Here is a 15,552-nt window from a genome sequence, read left to right as displayed (position 1 = left end):
CCAGCGTTAGCGTAGCAAATCGAAACGTGGGATTTGGAGGCTGGCTTTACAGCATGTGTGATTACTTCCTTGCCGGCCGGAAGTGTTCTTTTCACAAAACAGCCTCATCGAGCTGCAAGTGTTTAGCCTCTAGGTTCCGCCAATTTCCAGGTTGCTCTCCAGTTTCTGTCCCTGACCGGAAAGGGTGTGTCTGGACTACAGAAACAAAAATTATGTTGCGCCCCTTGGCGGCCGGTGGAAGGATTGTGGTCTGCCCGTGTACTTCCTGGATATGGGCTTTCAGGTATGTTATGATTTCCGTAAATCAGGACATAATTCAGTAAAACACTTTGGACACTGAAGAAGGAATACAGAGAAAATACCCATATCGTTACCGTTGGGTTTAAAAAAAAAAAAATCTGCTTTCTTTTCATGCCCGCCTGTAATCCCAGAGACTCAGGAAGCTGAGACACGAGGAGCAAAAGTTCAAGGCCAGCGCTGACAATTTAGGGAGACCCTGACTCAAAGAAAAAAGGGCTGGAGATGTAGCTCAGTGGTGGATAGTCCTTGGGTTCAATCCCCAGTTCTGGGGCGTGAAGGCGGCGTGGGGGAGGGGGGAGAGGGGGCGGGGAGGGGGATTTGCCTTCTTGGAAAATACCCAGGGGCCATTTTAAATTGGTACCAGCCTATTGCACAGTGATATGAGGCCCCAATGACTAGAATGAGAGTTATCTTCCAAGGACAAAGACCTGGGTTCTAGTCTTATCTGAATCTTGCTGCTATGTGGTCTCTGTCCCTCTTTGTATTTTAGTGTGGTTTTTGTTTGTTTGTTTTTCCATCTCTACTATAAGGGTTTTAGGCTGGTCCCTCGTTCTCTCCCATAGCTTAAAAATGTTGGATTTTTCTCTGCCAGCATTCCACTGCTGTTGGTTTCAACATCCACAAAGGTATATATACTTAGTTTCTCAGCATTATTCCTTGGGATTTGAGGATTGTAGAAGGAAAGTGTATCATGAAGCCCTTCTGATTTTACAGGTTGTTTAAAATATATTTAAGACTGTCTCAATCCTTTTCTCAAAAGTTATTTTCCAATTTAACACTTGAGAAAGAACAGTTGGCGCAATTTTAATATTGCCAGGAGTCTCTTAACACTTAATAGCAATAAATCACAATTCATTCTCTGTATGTGCTGCTTTCTCCGGTCAACTTACCCTGGAATGTAATTTGCTTATGTATCTTTTAAGTCTGTATGTCTTTGCCCATCTCCTTATCCCTCCCTAGAACACACTCCTTCCTTCCCTCTTTCTCGCAAACCACTATTCACCTTTAAGATTCAGGATTCTAGTCTGTGGGGTGGTATATGCCTGTAATCCCAGCAGTTTGGGAGGCTGAGACTGGAGAATCCTGAGTTCAAAGCCAGCCTCAGCAACTGTGAGATACTAACGCAACTCAGTGAGACCCTTTCTCTAAATAAAATACAAAATAGGGCTGGGGATGTGGCTCAGTGGTCAAGTGCCCCAGAGTTCAATCCCCAGTACAAAAAAAAAAAAAAAATAGATTCAGGATTCTAGCCAGGTGTGGTGGCACACACTTGTAGTCCTAGCTACTTGGGAAGCTGAAGCAGGAAGATTGCAAATTTGCAACCAACCTAGGCAATTTAGCAGGACCCTGTCTCAAAATAAGAATAACAGAAAGGGCTGGGGACGTGGGTCATTAATAGAGTACTTACTAGCAGTGCGGGCCCTGCTTGGTTCACTCCCCAGCACCCCACAAAATTCTGGAAGCTTTTATCAAATCCAGTTTCCCTGAGATAATCATCTGTGAGTCTGTGTAAGTCATGAGGAAGGATAGAGAGGGCCTTAAGGAATTTGCCATAATAGTGTGGTCCTTTGCAGTTAGTTCATAAATATTTCATGCCCTTCTCTGAACTCTACAACATTTTATATTTCATTCTACTTTCAGAAGGAGAGAAAGAAACACTTGTTGAATGCGTACATTGGGCCAGGACTTACGGAAAGTACTTGACAACCTTGAATTTCATCTGAACCAGCAGTAAGAGTTGATAAATTCTCCCACTCTTTTGTGTTCCAAAATTGAATTGCAAAGGACTACATTGCCCTGCTCTGGCAAATTTTCTAGGATAAAACTCTCTCCATTCTTCCTTGGGACTCCCTTAATTCTCATGGATAACTCTTTTGTTTACTTGCCTCTATAAAGCTCTGAGTTTCCTTAATTGCCCTGTGTATTTTGTCTTTTCAATTAAGTTGGTTTTGTCTTCATTAATTTACAGATAAGAAAGCTGAAGTTAAGTTACATGGTTTAAGATGGAACCATTAAGAAAGAAGGGAGCTGGGGAAAAAAATCAAAGAAAGAAGATGGGTACAGTGGTGCATACCTGTAGTCCCAGCTACTTGGGAAGCTAAGGCAGGAAGATTGCGACTTCAACAGCAATCTAGAAAACTTAGTGAAACCCTGTCTTAAAATATTTTTTTATACTGGGAATTGAACCTAGGGTCATTTTACCATTGAGCTACATCCCTGACCCTTCTTGCTTTTATTTATTTTTATTTTTTTATTAGTTGCACATGACAATACAATGATCTTGACAATTCAATGATCTTATTTTTATTTTGAGACAGGATCTCACCAAGTTACTGAGGACCTCACTAAGTTCCTAAAGTTGGCCTCAAACTTATTATCCTCTTGCCTCAGCCTCCCAAGTGGCTGGGATTACAGGTATGTGCTACCACACCTGGCTTCAAAATAAAATTTTAAAAGGACTAGAGGGGTAGTTCAGTGGTAGAGTGCTTGCCTAGTATGCTAATATATGTGAGGTCCTAGGTTCAATCCCCAGTAATGCAAAAAAATAAAATAAAAAGGGAAAAGGAAAAAAAAACCTGTTGATTTCCTCTGAAGCCCATGCTCTGCTACAACCTTTAGACAAGGGACTAAATTTACCTATATTACAGATCTGCATCCGAACAGACAGCTTCAATGGCAGGGGCCCCCAGTGTTTAACACAGTCTCAGGTCCCACTTCTGTTTAATCCTTATTTACTAAATGATTCCCAAATAAACCACATCAACTCCCAGTAAGATAGTGTTGCAGCATTTTTCAACCTTTCTTTTTGATAAGTATTAAGAACTCAAGCCTCTTTTTCATAAAATAATTTTCTCTTGTTTAGTCTCTCTGTTTCATACTGCAGTAACAATATGATTTAGTTCCCCTCTGTGCTCTAAAAGCAAAACAGCACTATGGATTCAAAATTCCCACTCAATCCCTTAATCTACCTAAACAGGGCCTCCATTCCATTCTTCAAATTATGTATTCTTCCGTGAAGTGCAAGCTAGTTGAGACAGGCAAGGATCATCTATTTTAGGAGTCTATCACTATCTTTTTAAAAAATTTTTAAAAATGTTTTTGTAGTTGAAAAGAAAAAAGAGTGGCTTTATTTTATTTGTTTTTATTTTTATGTGGTGCTAAGGATCAAACCAAGCGTCTCACATACGCTAGGCCAGCACTCTTCCACTGAGCTACAGCCCCAGCCCCTCTATTAGTGTCTTTCTAAGGCAAGTACTTTTCAAATATTTTTGGATCCAGACTCATTGTAAGAAAAACATTTTACTTCATGACTCTTTTCACACATACATATGTGTAACTAAAACAAAAGCTAAAAAAAACCTTACATTTACTAAGTGCAATTCAAGCTGGCTGTGGTGACACTTGCCTGTACTCCCAGCTACGTTGGAGCCTAAGTCAGGAGGATCACAAATTCAAGGCCAGCCTCAGCAATTTAGTGAGACCCGGTTTCAAAATAAAAAGGGATGAGGTTGTAAAGCAGTTGTAGACCATTTCCCTAGCATGCACAAGGCCCTGGATTCAATCCCCAGTACTGCTAAAAATAAATAATTAAAATAAATGAACTAGACACTGTGAAGCACACTTTTAATCCCAGCTACTCCCAGCTACTTGGGAGGCTAAGGCTGGAGGATCACAAGTTCAAAACCAGCTTAGGCAACTTAGTAAGACACTATCTCAAAATAAAAAGTAAAAAGGGATTGAGATGTAGCTCAGTGGTAGAACAATCCTGGGTTCAATCCCAAGTACTGGAAAAATTTTTTTTAAAAAAATGCAATTCAGCTCTGGGCCTGGGAATTTAGCTTAGTTGGTAGAGCACTTGCCTAGTATACATGAGGCCCAGTGTTGGATCATCAGCACCACAAGAGAAAAATGCAATTTAATTCTAGTTTACTTAGTTTCATTTAAAAAAAATGCTACTCATTATTGCCATGTAATTACGTCATGGACATATACAACTAGCACCTAAAATTCAAAACATCCCCATATTCATCCTAGACACCCACCTAATACAGTAATGAAACCACTCCTTACTGTCTATATAACATGACTTTGCAATTCATTATCATTAGCATGACATTACTTTTCCAGAACTCCCCTGTTAAGGCAAATGGACATATTTTTCATTAAAGGATTATCACATCAACTCTTCAATGGAAAGCATCAACAGAGACTTTCAAATTCTGTAATCCTCTTTCCTCACCTCAAAATTCTTTCCTTGCTGTTTCTACCAAACCTGAACAGTTCTATCATAATCCTTACCTAAATCTAATCAAGTCCCTGCATTGAAAGACCCACCTTGAGAATTACACTTCTCAAATTCTGGCCTGGCCTTCCACCCTCTGAGCCCAAGCTTTGCAAGATGGTATTTTCCTTTTCCCTGTAAACAGTAAACAGCTTTGTCTTATCAACAGCCTAGTGATATTTTGGAAGTCAGCACAGAATACAGATATAACATGGGGTTTGTTGTGAGTTGTGCGGAAACTTACAAGTAAGCAGAGGAGTAGCAGAGTACACACAGTCTCCCAAACTCTCCTTGTTCCATGGCATAGTCTGGTCATAGATAACCTATGTGAACTATATAGTCAGAGTACAAGCTAAGAGGGACCTGCCTGGTTAGGCAGACTATACTACTATGAGCACTCCAAGAGAACAGAAGCTCCACCTCTACACTGGGAAATTGAGACAACACCTACTTTCTCTAAGTAACAAGAAATGTATCAGTGATCTCTCAAATCAGGAACAATGCTAGGGAGTGTGCACACCCAGGGCCAAGGTCTGCATACAAAGGGCCCTAGGAACAACAGCCTTGCCCTCCAGGAATACTGACAACAGTGAAAAGCCATGTCTTTCCACAGCTGGCTCAGTCTAGAACAGCGAGCTCTCAGCTGAGCCACTGAAAAGAGAAAGAAAATGAACTTGCAGGTCATCCAGATTTATCTCTCATCAGTTGTCCCAGAAGTATTTCCATAAATGACTATTGGGTTGCAATCTGTAGTTTAAAAAAATACTTCTCAATTTTGGGATGATTAATATGTTCATTATATCGGTGTTGGCCATGGTTCATAAGTGTCTGCATATAAGAAACTCATTATCTTCTTTCTTTCTTGGGCTCTCCCATTGAGCTATACCCATTTTTTGCACTTAGTTAAAGTTTGCAGTTTATTATATGAAAACTGTACCTCCAAAGCTGTGAAAAATTAATTAGGGGGCAGGTGAGAATGAAGGGTATAGAAGATGTAATAAGATTGTTCACTCATCAATAATTGTTAAAGCTACTTTTTTTATCTTTGAAATTTCCTTTAAGTTTTTTTTTTTTTTTGTGTGTGTGTGTGTGTGTGTGTGTGTGGTACTGGGAATTAAACCCAGGGCCCTTTACATGTTAAGCAGGCGCTATACCACTGAGCTATACCCTCAGTCCTAAAAATTTCCTATGTAATTTTAATACAAATTTTGCCACACAAGTGTTCTCCCCCCAAAAAAAAAATCTCAAAAAAGAATAACAACAAAATTCTGTCCTAAGAGCTGAACCATGGCTGTACAGTTATAAAGAGAATGGAGAGTTAAAGTAACCTCAAAGCTCCAGCAGACACAAGTTTCTTTGGTGTCTTATGCTACTCTGGGGAGAGAATTTCTAATATCCTGAAGACTGAAATCTGAAGCTATATGGTAATTATGCATTCAGTAATTCATTGAAGAACTTTAAATAGAGCACCCATGTGTACCAGTTATTATTCTAGGCATGAGGATACAGCAACAAACAGAACACATTCTCAACCCTCATGGAATTTACATTCTATTGGAAGAAAGAAAATAACCTACAAGAAACCCTATGATTAACTATATGGTGAAATTTCATGTAATGATCAGAGCTATGAAAAAATGGGCATGGATAGATAAGAGAGTACCTGGAAGTTCAAGGTAAGCCTCTAAAAATGGGTTCAGTCTAGACCCAGCTTCTCCTGCCTGAGCTGATTGGTCTACTTCATTCAATTTAAAATTGAAATAGCAATGCTGACTTCTGTACCTCATTTTGTGCATCTGTTTAATGATCCAGTGCTTCTCTGTGTTGAGACTTGAAAACCAGAGCTTGGGGGCCTGGTATCAATGAGGTGGAAATTGTTAAATTCTGATCCTCTACTGACCATGGTTTGGGAAATATTCCACTTAGGGAATCAACTGTTTTTGAATCAACTGTTATAGCTACACTTATTTTTTTAATTTTTAATTTATTTTTTTATTTTTGTCCATTGCTGGGGATCAAACCCAATGTTTCAAGCATGCTAGGCAAGTACTCCACCACTGAGCTACACCCTCAGCCCTCAATTCTTTTTTAATGGCTGCATAATACCTGGTAGCCCTGTTAGGAAGAGTAAACAGGCTCTTTTAAAAGAAGCCTTGAATTGTACAATTTGCTTATTTCCATAGTGTAAATTTCTTGCTGTGGGATATTTCAAGCTACTGATGTAAAATTACTAAATGCAGAATTGGGAAGAGATTCACACAATTGGCTTTAGCCTATATGAACCAGCTCAAGAACAGCACTGAAGGTCAGAAGTAGGGATTAAACCCACAGCCTCCCACATGCTAGGTAAGTGCTCTACCACTTAACTACACCTCCAGCCCTGGGCTCAGTCTTATGCCAAAACTGCAATATAGCCAAACGTGGTACAAAACAAAACATCTTTCAGGGGCATTGCAATATTGTAGGAAAAGAACTGGATCCAGAGTCAACCAGTCTGTCTTTGAGCCAGATATGGGCCACTATCCAGCTCTTTGGATCTTGACCTACTTCCTCTACCTCTCCCAGCCTCAGGGTCTTGGGGGTTGCTTTTGGTTTGCTTGGATTTTTTTGTTTTTGTTTGTTTTTGTGGTGCTGGGGATAGAGTCCAGCACTTCTCATATGCTAGGCAAACACTCTACAGCTGAGCCACCCTCCCAGCCCCAGAGTCTTTAGTTTTAGCATTTATTGAGCTAATAATATCTACAACTAGATTATGGCTTCTCAAACTCAATATTGTTTACAAGGGTTTTGGGGGAGTTTGTCTGTTTGTTTGTTTGGTTTTTGGTAGTGCTGGTGATTGAACCATGCTAGGTGAGTGCTCTACAACTGAGCTACATCCCCAATTGCATTATTGATACTTTGACCCAAACAATTCCTTGTTGAAGTTGTCCTGTGTATTTTAGGATATTTACTAACATCTCTGGCCCCTAGCTCATAGTAGTACTATGCAGTACTAAGCACACCATATCAGTTGTGCTTTCTCACTTCTCAGATATAACCATGAAAAATACCTCCAGATATTACCAAATATATTTGGGGGGTAAAATCTCCCAGGATTGAGAAGCACTTCCCTAGATCATGGAGTTATTGACAGGAATAGACGTAAGAAGCACATTGCAGTTTGTTGTATTTTTGTTTTGTTTTGTTTTTTACAAATATTTAGACTTTTGATTAGAGAAATACAGAAACATACTGGTTTGTGAGTCAAACAAATGAAGGTGTAGGATAATTATGCCTTCATTTGGAGAGATGAGAAGAAATGGATGAAAATAGAGTGACCATTTGTCCCAGTTTGCTGGGTTTTTCTGTGATGCAAGACTTCTAGTGTTAGGTCCAGGGGAAAACAAGGATATCACTCTAGTTTTTAAAAAGTCATTATGTGCCAAGCACTACATGCTATGTGTACTATATGCTAAGCACTGTGCTAGGTACTTTACACATGCTATTTATTTAGTACTAACAAACCTGTGGTGAGAGTAATATCCTTATGTCCTTGGAGAAGCAACTGAGGCTCCATGCAGTAGGATGGTCTAGCTAAAATCATAGGCATCTGGGTAGGTTCACTTAAAGCAGGTGGGAGTGCTTCAGAACTGTAGGTTCTCTTCTACTCCCTCTGAGGTCTTCCTCTCTCTTTCTTTTCTTGGCCCATAATACAGAAGCCCTGTCAGAATGCAGCCAGTGACTTGCTGGTGATCACATCAATACACAGTTCTAAACATATCATGGCCAGACTCTTTAGAATGAAGTGAACTAGAGTGACCCTCTTGTGAATATCAACAAAATCATCTCCAAGGGTAAGGAAATGGTCAGGAGCAAGGGAGGAGTCACAGGTACATTTATTTGCAAAACAATCTTGGTTCCTTCTTAGCCATTGCCCCTTTAGTAGAAGGTGGGAGTGGGAGAAGTGATCAGAGCAAATCCCCTGTGCCCTTCCAGAGCTCACATTTTCTCAGTGCCCCTCCCATCATTTTCCAAGAGTCATCAGCATTATTTCCCAGCCCTAGCAAAAAGAGAATTTTACCCCTGGAAAACTCTTCCCAGTTGCCTGGCATCAAAAGACATTCCCAGGCCTTTTGGAAGGAAGCTGTCTTTCTGAAAATGAGGAATTTCTTTAGGGAAGTCTGGGGCTTTCTCTGCTAATTATGGGGAAATGTATTATCTGTCTGTGCTCTCCTCTCTGACTGCATTTTTGTGTCCTGAACAGCTATCCTTGTTATAGCCTTAACAACTTGAAAACATACTTGCATTTGCTACTGGTACTTCCAGTGGAATCCATGAGTTGCTGGTTTCATTCCCATGAGTAACTTTTGATAAAAGGCCCAGGATTTATTATTATTGTTGTTTGCCTAACAAGAACTGCCTACTGTTGGCACAGTTTTACCTGTTCTTTTGAGTCCAAGGCTACCAGAGAATAATGTTCTTCAGTATCCTCCCTCCCACTCCTATTCTCTAGCCTCCAGCCAGCCAGAGAGATTTCAGAAAGGGCACTGAGGAAGTGTGCTCACAGAGATTCACTCTTATACTTCAAACTTTTGATACAAACTCTCCCAGACACATGGACTATTGGAACTAGAGGGACCTTCAGATATCAGCTAGTTTAACTCAGTCTAGAATCAGTAAAGCAGTGATCACCAGAAAGGGCCAGGGTACTAGATCAATAGCTGCCAAAATCTAAATTATCTTCAGAAGACTTCTTACTGTCTGAATATTATCCTATCCCTATAGCAGACAAGGAGATTGAAGTTCTAGCAGGGAGTCTGGCTTCTTGATACCTTTATCTAGCAGAAGAGTGTTCTGCTATCCCCCAATCCATGAAAAGGTCAGTGTTTGTACTCACGTGCTTACTCCCCTGCAGGAAAGCCTTGGAGTAGGGAAGGTGGAAGCCTGGTCATCAGAGGGTTTGTTGAGTTCACTGTTGTCTCAATGTCTTTCACTGCCAGGATTTTTGTTGTAGTTCATTTAGCTAGCTTGAAATAATTTTTAAGTTGAATAATTGACTTTTCTCTAAGGTTTTTGCTTCTACATCCTTCTTATAGTACCTCCACAAGCCAACAGGCAGCAGTATGTGTTAAGACTAAGGATCCAGGCAGCCTCTCTAGTTTTATTTTGTTGTTTCCTGAATGTGTGGGTTGTGATTTTTGGCACATGAATACAATATATTGTCCTTGAAACTTTTTTTCTTATTTTTCATGAAAGAATGAAATAAAGAGCAGGAACTTGGAAGACTTGCAAGTGAGGATTCCAGCCCCACCTTGAACTAATTGCATAAACCTGGAAAAGTTGCAGACTAGATTTTCTAGCTGCAAAATGAGAGTTTATCATACTCACTTCAGGAAGTTGTTGGGAGGATTATAAGAAATGATGTTGATAAAGTACTTATCATAGTGCCTAGAACACACACTTAATTTGTGTTCAATAAAGTGGAACTATTAATGTTGTAATATTCTGTGGTGTCTGTTAAGAGCACTGAAGACCTCTAGGTACATTGCCCTTACTCACCTAGGAAGCAGTACTCTTTTCCCATAATACCTGTCCTTGCTTCCCAACCTCATCCTCTTGTGTCCTCCAAACCCATTTTGGGGAATGGCTAGGATAATGGGAAGCGTAATGGTTAAACGTTCTCCTTGCTTCCTACTAGGCTGGATATGTTGCTAGTATCATGGGTATGTATAGTTTTGCTTTTTTCCCTTTTGTGATATTCAGGGATATTTGAATAAATTAATAAATCAATGAGCTCCCAAACGCAAAGGACTGAGCACTCAAACTCTTTCTGATTGTAAATGGGTTTGAATTACTTCTGAAGAAAAATGGAATTTGGAATTTGCTTTTTTTCTGCCTGAAACTTGCATGTTTTACCAGTATTATGTCCTTGTATTTGTAGTTTATTTTATGATTTTTAAACACTTTTATAGGCATTATCTAGTTTAATCCTCCCTCTATCCCTGGAGGAGGAAAATCAACAGCCTGTTTTATAGACAATGTACCTGTGGCTCAGACAGGTTACATATCCTACTCAAGGTCACATAATGTGTCTCTAGTGCATGGGCAGAGGTGGCCAAGTAAACAAGACTTCTGACAGTGGGTTCAGTGTGCTCCCAAAGACATTTCCTATTGCCCCTCAAATTTTCTAGAATCTATAACCACACTGTCTCATATCTTTAAGGCTTTTTCCCTGAAGACATAGGCCAATCTATTCATTCAGTGAATCCTGAGTCAGAGTGCTGCCCTCCTGCACAGAATTTTTGTGTATGGTAGCAGGGTGAGGAAACAGAGAGGGCTGGAGTCTTGAGATTATGAGAATTTGTTTGCAGAATGCTTCAACCTGCAAATTTCCTAGGGCCTTGAGATCCTTCTCTGTCTATTGGCAGTCATCCCCCTCTACCCATTCCTCAGGCTCCAGTTACAATTCTGGCTTCTTTTACAGGCTAAGCTTTTACATGTGCTACAGATTATCTTGAGGACACAGAACAGTGTCCCCTAGTGTAGGAACACCTCAACAGCATGTTGGAAGCCAACACATATGCCATGTCACCAACACATATGCCAGCAGAAAGTGAGTACTGGTGGGGAAAGGGTGGTGAACCCCAGCCAGCAGCAGCTCTGAAGAACACCTCTGAACCCACAGTCCATATTACATCAGTGGTTTCTGGGGATTGTGGAAAAATGACCTGGGAGGGTACAAAAGGCCTGGCCTTGGAGTCAAGAGAACAGGATGGGTCATAGTCCCACACTTGCTGCAAGGCAAGTCAACTGCATCTTTCTGGGGCAGAGTTTTCTCCTCTGTACAATGTGAGAACTGCCCCACATGATCCCTCAGGTCCTGTCACCATTGAAATTTCATCCCCAGGGCTAGGCATATAGCTCAGTGGTAGAGCTTATGCTTAGCATGTGCATGGCTCTGGGATTCAATTCTTAGCACTAAAAAAAATTTTATCACCATTCTAGTCTTTGATATTAGTTCCTCTGGGATTCTGTCCCTTCAGAAGTGCTGAGCACAGTGCCTGGCATTTAGGAAGTCAGATATTATTATATGAACTACCATTTATTCCTCAAACAGCCCTATGAGTTAGAGACTATAATTATAAGCATTTTGCAAATGGAAGAAAGGAAGCCCAAAGTAGATGTGTCACATTTCTAAGGCCACATAACTAGTAAACATTTGGAGTTACCAGCTATGTGATCTTAGTCACGCTGCAGACATAGGTCCCAAATATCAAAAGTTGCCTCTTTTCCCACCATGAGAGGTATATAGAGAGGGAATCTAAAGGTAACTCTTGTCCATGCTGGATCTGACCAGGTAATCTGATTCAAGAGCACACTCTCTTAATTCCTGTGCCATTGACAATCCCAGAAGCACTTGGGGTGCTGGCTGGGCCCAGGATGCCAGAGAATAAGGAAGAATACCTGAAGGAAGGTCTTCTGAGGAGTCAGTTCTATCTTCCCTTGAGACATGGTGGGAAAGGTACAGAGTTAAGAAATTCCACAGAATACAGGAGCCTGGAAGGGTCAGAGATTTAATTCCTATCCATTATAGCATAGAAAGACCCCCGGTAAGCTCTTTTCAATCCCAATAGCAAAACAGTTTGAACAAAGCTTCCTTTCTCACCTGCCCACTTGCCCCAGCCTGGCTCCAGAGCCAGGAGAGTGTCTCATAACAGGGTCCCTCTACCCTGTGAAAGGGGCCCTGCTTGGATTTATACAGGCAAGTCTTAAGACAATGCCACCTGCCCTTTCTGGATAATGATAACTCATGGATTTATAAGGTAAATCCTAATTTTCTTTTTTAAATACTTTTTTAGTTGAAGTTGGAGACAATATCTTTATTTTATTTATTTATTTTTATGTGGTGCTGAGGATCCATCCCAGTACCTCACACATGCTAGGCAAGTGCTCTACCACTGAGCCACAGCCCCAGCCCTTAAATCCTAATTTTCATATACATATATCACTTTGCTTATAAAGCACTTTCTCACTTACCTCTCTTGTTTTGCTGTTTTGCTTTTATGTGGTGCTGATAATCAAACCTAGGGCCTTGCAAATGCTAAGCACATGATTAAGTGAACTGCATCCCCAGCCACATACCTTTCTTGATTCTCATAATAGCCCTGCAAAGAGAGTCTTCTTCCTGTTTTGTCAATGAAGAAACAGACTCCTCATTGAAGGGACTTGCCCAAAGTCACACCATCTGCAATGTAAATCCCAAATCCAGACCAGTTGCCCCCTTTCCCACCATGCTTGGAATGAAAGGGAATCTAAAGCTAACTTTTGTCCATGCTGGATCTGATCGATGCTCTTCAAGAAGAATTTGGCAGCAAATTCTAAACCAGGTGACCACACTGTGGACTCAGTATGCACTATTCTCAGGGGGGTGAGAGTCTGTGGATACTTGGCCTCTGGGGACAATCCTCTGTCCTTACAGTTACCATCTCCCATCTTCGCTTAGGCCTTTTCTGAAGTTGTTTCCATCGGGGAGCTATCATTAGGCTCATGCGAGAGAGAACTCTGAATTCTCTCCATCCATCATATAGTTCTCTCCCACTGTTTCTTTGCAATACTCCCCTTGCTACTCTTGAGGGAAAGATAGTCTGCTGTGCAGCTATAGCTCTCCCATAAGAAATGAAGATGGCTGAACAAGTAGTGGTGTCTGGGGCTTGCTTAAGGAGCTATAGAGTTTCTGTGCCTCTCAGTGCCTATCTTTTAGGGACAGGCATATAAATTTGAAATCTTTCACTTTCTCGTTTCCAGGTATTCCAAGGAGTCATAGGAACTGAATTCTTACTCACTATTACTTGTGAACTAAGTTTCCTTGTGGTGTGAACTCTGCTGGCCTCCCCAAACAGGTCTGTGAGGTGGGGTGGGTGGGCAGTAATGAAGAGGATGCTAGCCCTCTTGCCATTCAACATACTAGGTTGAATGGGCCTGTCCTTGCAGAGCCCCCAAGAACCTTCAGCAGAAGTGGGTTGGATGCATCCCACTGTTCTGCTCTTACCATATGGAAACATGTCTCCAGGATAACCTTTCTGCACTGGTTTGTCTTGTCTTGCCACTGATATTGTATTCTACTTTCAAAACAGCCGCTATATATCTGGTTCCTTCTCTCCTTTCCCTCCTCCACCCTGTCCTTCCCCATTTTTGTGGGTTGTAGGAGACTGAAGTCAAAAAACCTGGATGTTGGCTTCTTTCCTTGCTCTGAGAATCAGTTTTCTCTCTTTCTAATGTGTACTTACTCCAACCTAGATTGAAACAGAAACCTTGCTTCCTTCTTGTGGCTCTGGTAAGATGATTAAGGACCATGTTCTTCTGTCTTCAGTATGTTCTACAGTCTCAGATGAGGATTGTAAAAGTGGAGATTAATATTCACTCATTTAAAAATTATTCTGGGCTGGCCAGGGTGGTACACACCTGTAATCCCAGCTACTTGGGAGACTGAGGCAGGAAGATTGGAAGTTCAAGGCCAGCCTCAGCAATTTAGTGAGACTATGTCTCAAAATATAAAGGGCTGGGAATTATCTCAGTAGTAGAGTGCTTGTCTAGCTTGGGTTCAATCCCAAGCATGGCAAAAACAAATTAGAAAAAATTTTCTCAGAGGAAATGATATTTGGGCTAGACCTAAAAGGATGAATGAACACAGGTTGGCTCAGTGGATAAGGGTAGAAAAAGGAAAAATCAAGTCTGAGAGAAAATCTGGAGTCAATATTCCAGGTTTCTGGAAGTTTTAGGGGCAAATCTGCTTCCTTGTCTTTTCTTACATGGTACTGAGGATTGGATCTAAGGGAGCTGCACCACTGAGCTACATACCCAGCCATTTTTATTTATTTATTTTAATTTTGAAACAGGATCTCACCAAGTTGCCAAGGATAGTCTCTAGCCTGTGATTCTTCTGTCTCAGCTTGCTAAGTAGCTGAGATAATAGGTGTGTATCACCACATCTAGACACAAGGATCCTTACAGGGAGGCAAGAGGGTCAAAATGAGAGAGGTATTGAACAAATTGGAGATCAAGAAAAATAAAATAATTTTTAAAAGAGTTTAGGATGGAGCTCAGTGGTAGAGTACTTGCCTAGCATGTGCAAGACCCTTGATCAATTTCCAGTATGAAAAAAAGTTAAGAATCCTCATAGTTATATTAAAACCACCTAGATAATCCAGGATAATAATCTCTCCAGCTCAAAATCTTTAACATAATCAGATCTGCAAAATCTATTTTGCCATATAAAGTAACATTCACAGTTTTAAGGTATTAGGGCATGGACCACTTTTCTCAGAGGCATTATCCAGTCTAAACAACTAATTAGATGGGGGGATGAGGAAATGGAGTTGTTTAGAAACTTTTTACTCTTTATTATTGAAAATTTTATACACACACAAAGTAAAAACAGTAGTGTAATATATCTCCATGTACCCATCTTGACAGTCTCGTTTCAATCACCTCTCCCACTCTTGGGGCAAGAAGATTTTATTTTATTTTTGTTTTATTATTATTATTATTATTATTATTATTATTATTATGTGTGTGTATGTTGATGGAGATCAAACCAAGGGCCTCTCCTGAATGCTGAGCAAACACTAAGCTGCTACTAAGCTGCTTCCCAAGCTCATGAAAGACTACTGTGTACAGTGCTCTGCCTCTAGTCCTTGCTGAAGTAAACTGTTTGGCACTAGTGAGAAAATCTGTTTGGATTTAACCAAGGTACACTCACACTTTGACTTTAACCTTGTCTATCTCCTAGTAAAAGTGGCAAAAAATTTTTGATTTTGGCAGTACTATACTCACTTTGCAGGGGGGAACAGTAGGTAAAAGTTATTTCAAAATCAACTGGCTTTAAAAAAAAAAAGCAGTATGTGGCCAGATGTGGTAGCACACACTTGTAATACCAGCTACTGGAAAGACTACAGCAGGACAATCACAAATTGGAGACCACTTTGGGAAAC

At 40.6% G+C, this 15,552-nt stretch overlaps 1 protein-coding gene across 2 annotated transcripts in view; it reads left to right on the top strand.

The window, feature by feature from the left end:
• Positions 1-236: 236 nt before the first annotated feature.
• The window catches only part of LOC308638708 (voltage-gated potassium channel KCNC1-like), a 38,155-nt gene continuing 22,839 nt past the window's right edge, over positions 237-15,552 (top strand). Inside the window, exons 1-2 of one of the 2 annotated variants that reach the window (XM_081276409.1) lie at positions 264-283; positions 2,619-2,715. The gene's annotated coding sequence lies outside the window, so the exon portion shown is untranslated. Of the gene's footprint in view, positions 284-2,618; positions 2,716-15,552 lie in introns of both variants that reach the window. The other variant, XM_081276408.1, reaches the window with a different exon arrangement.

The sequence above is a fragment of the Spermophilus citellus genome (genome assembly GCF_964194105.1).
Source record: "Spermophilus citellus genome assembly, chromosome: X".
Classification (NCBI taxonomy): Eukaryota; Metazoa; Chordata; class Mammalia; order Rodentia; family Sciuridae; genus Spermophilus; species Spermophilus citellus.
The sequence above is the reverse complement of the archived record's forward strand: the minus strand, read 5'-3'. Positions and strand labels throughout refer to the sequence as shown.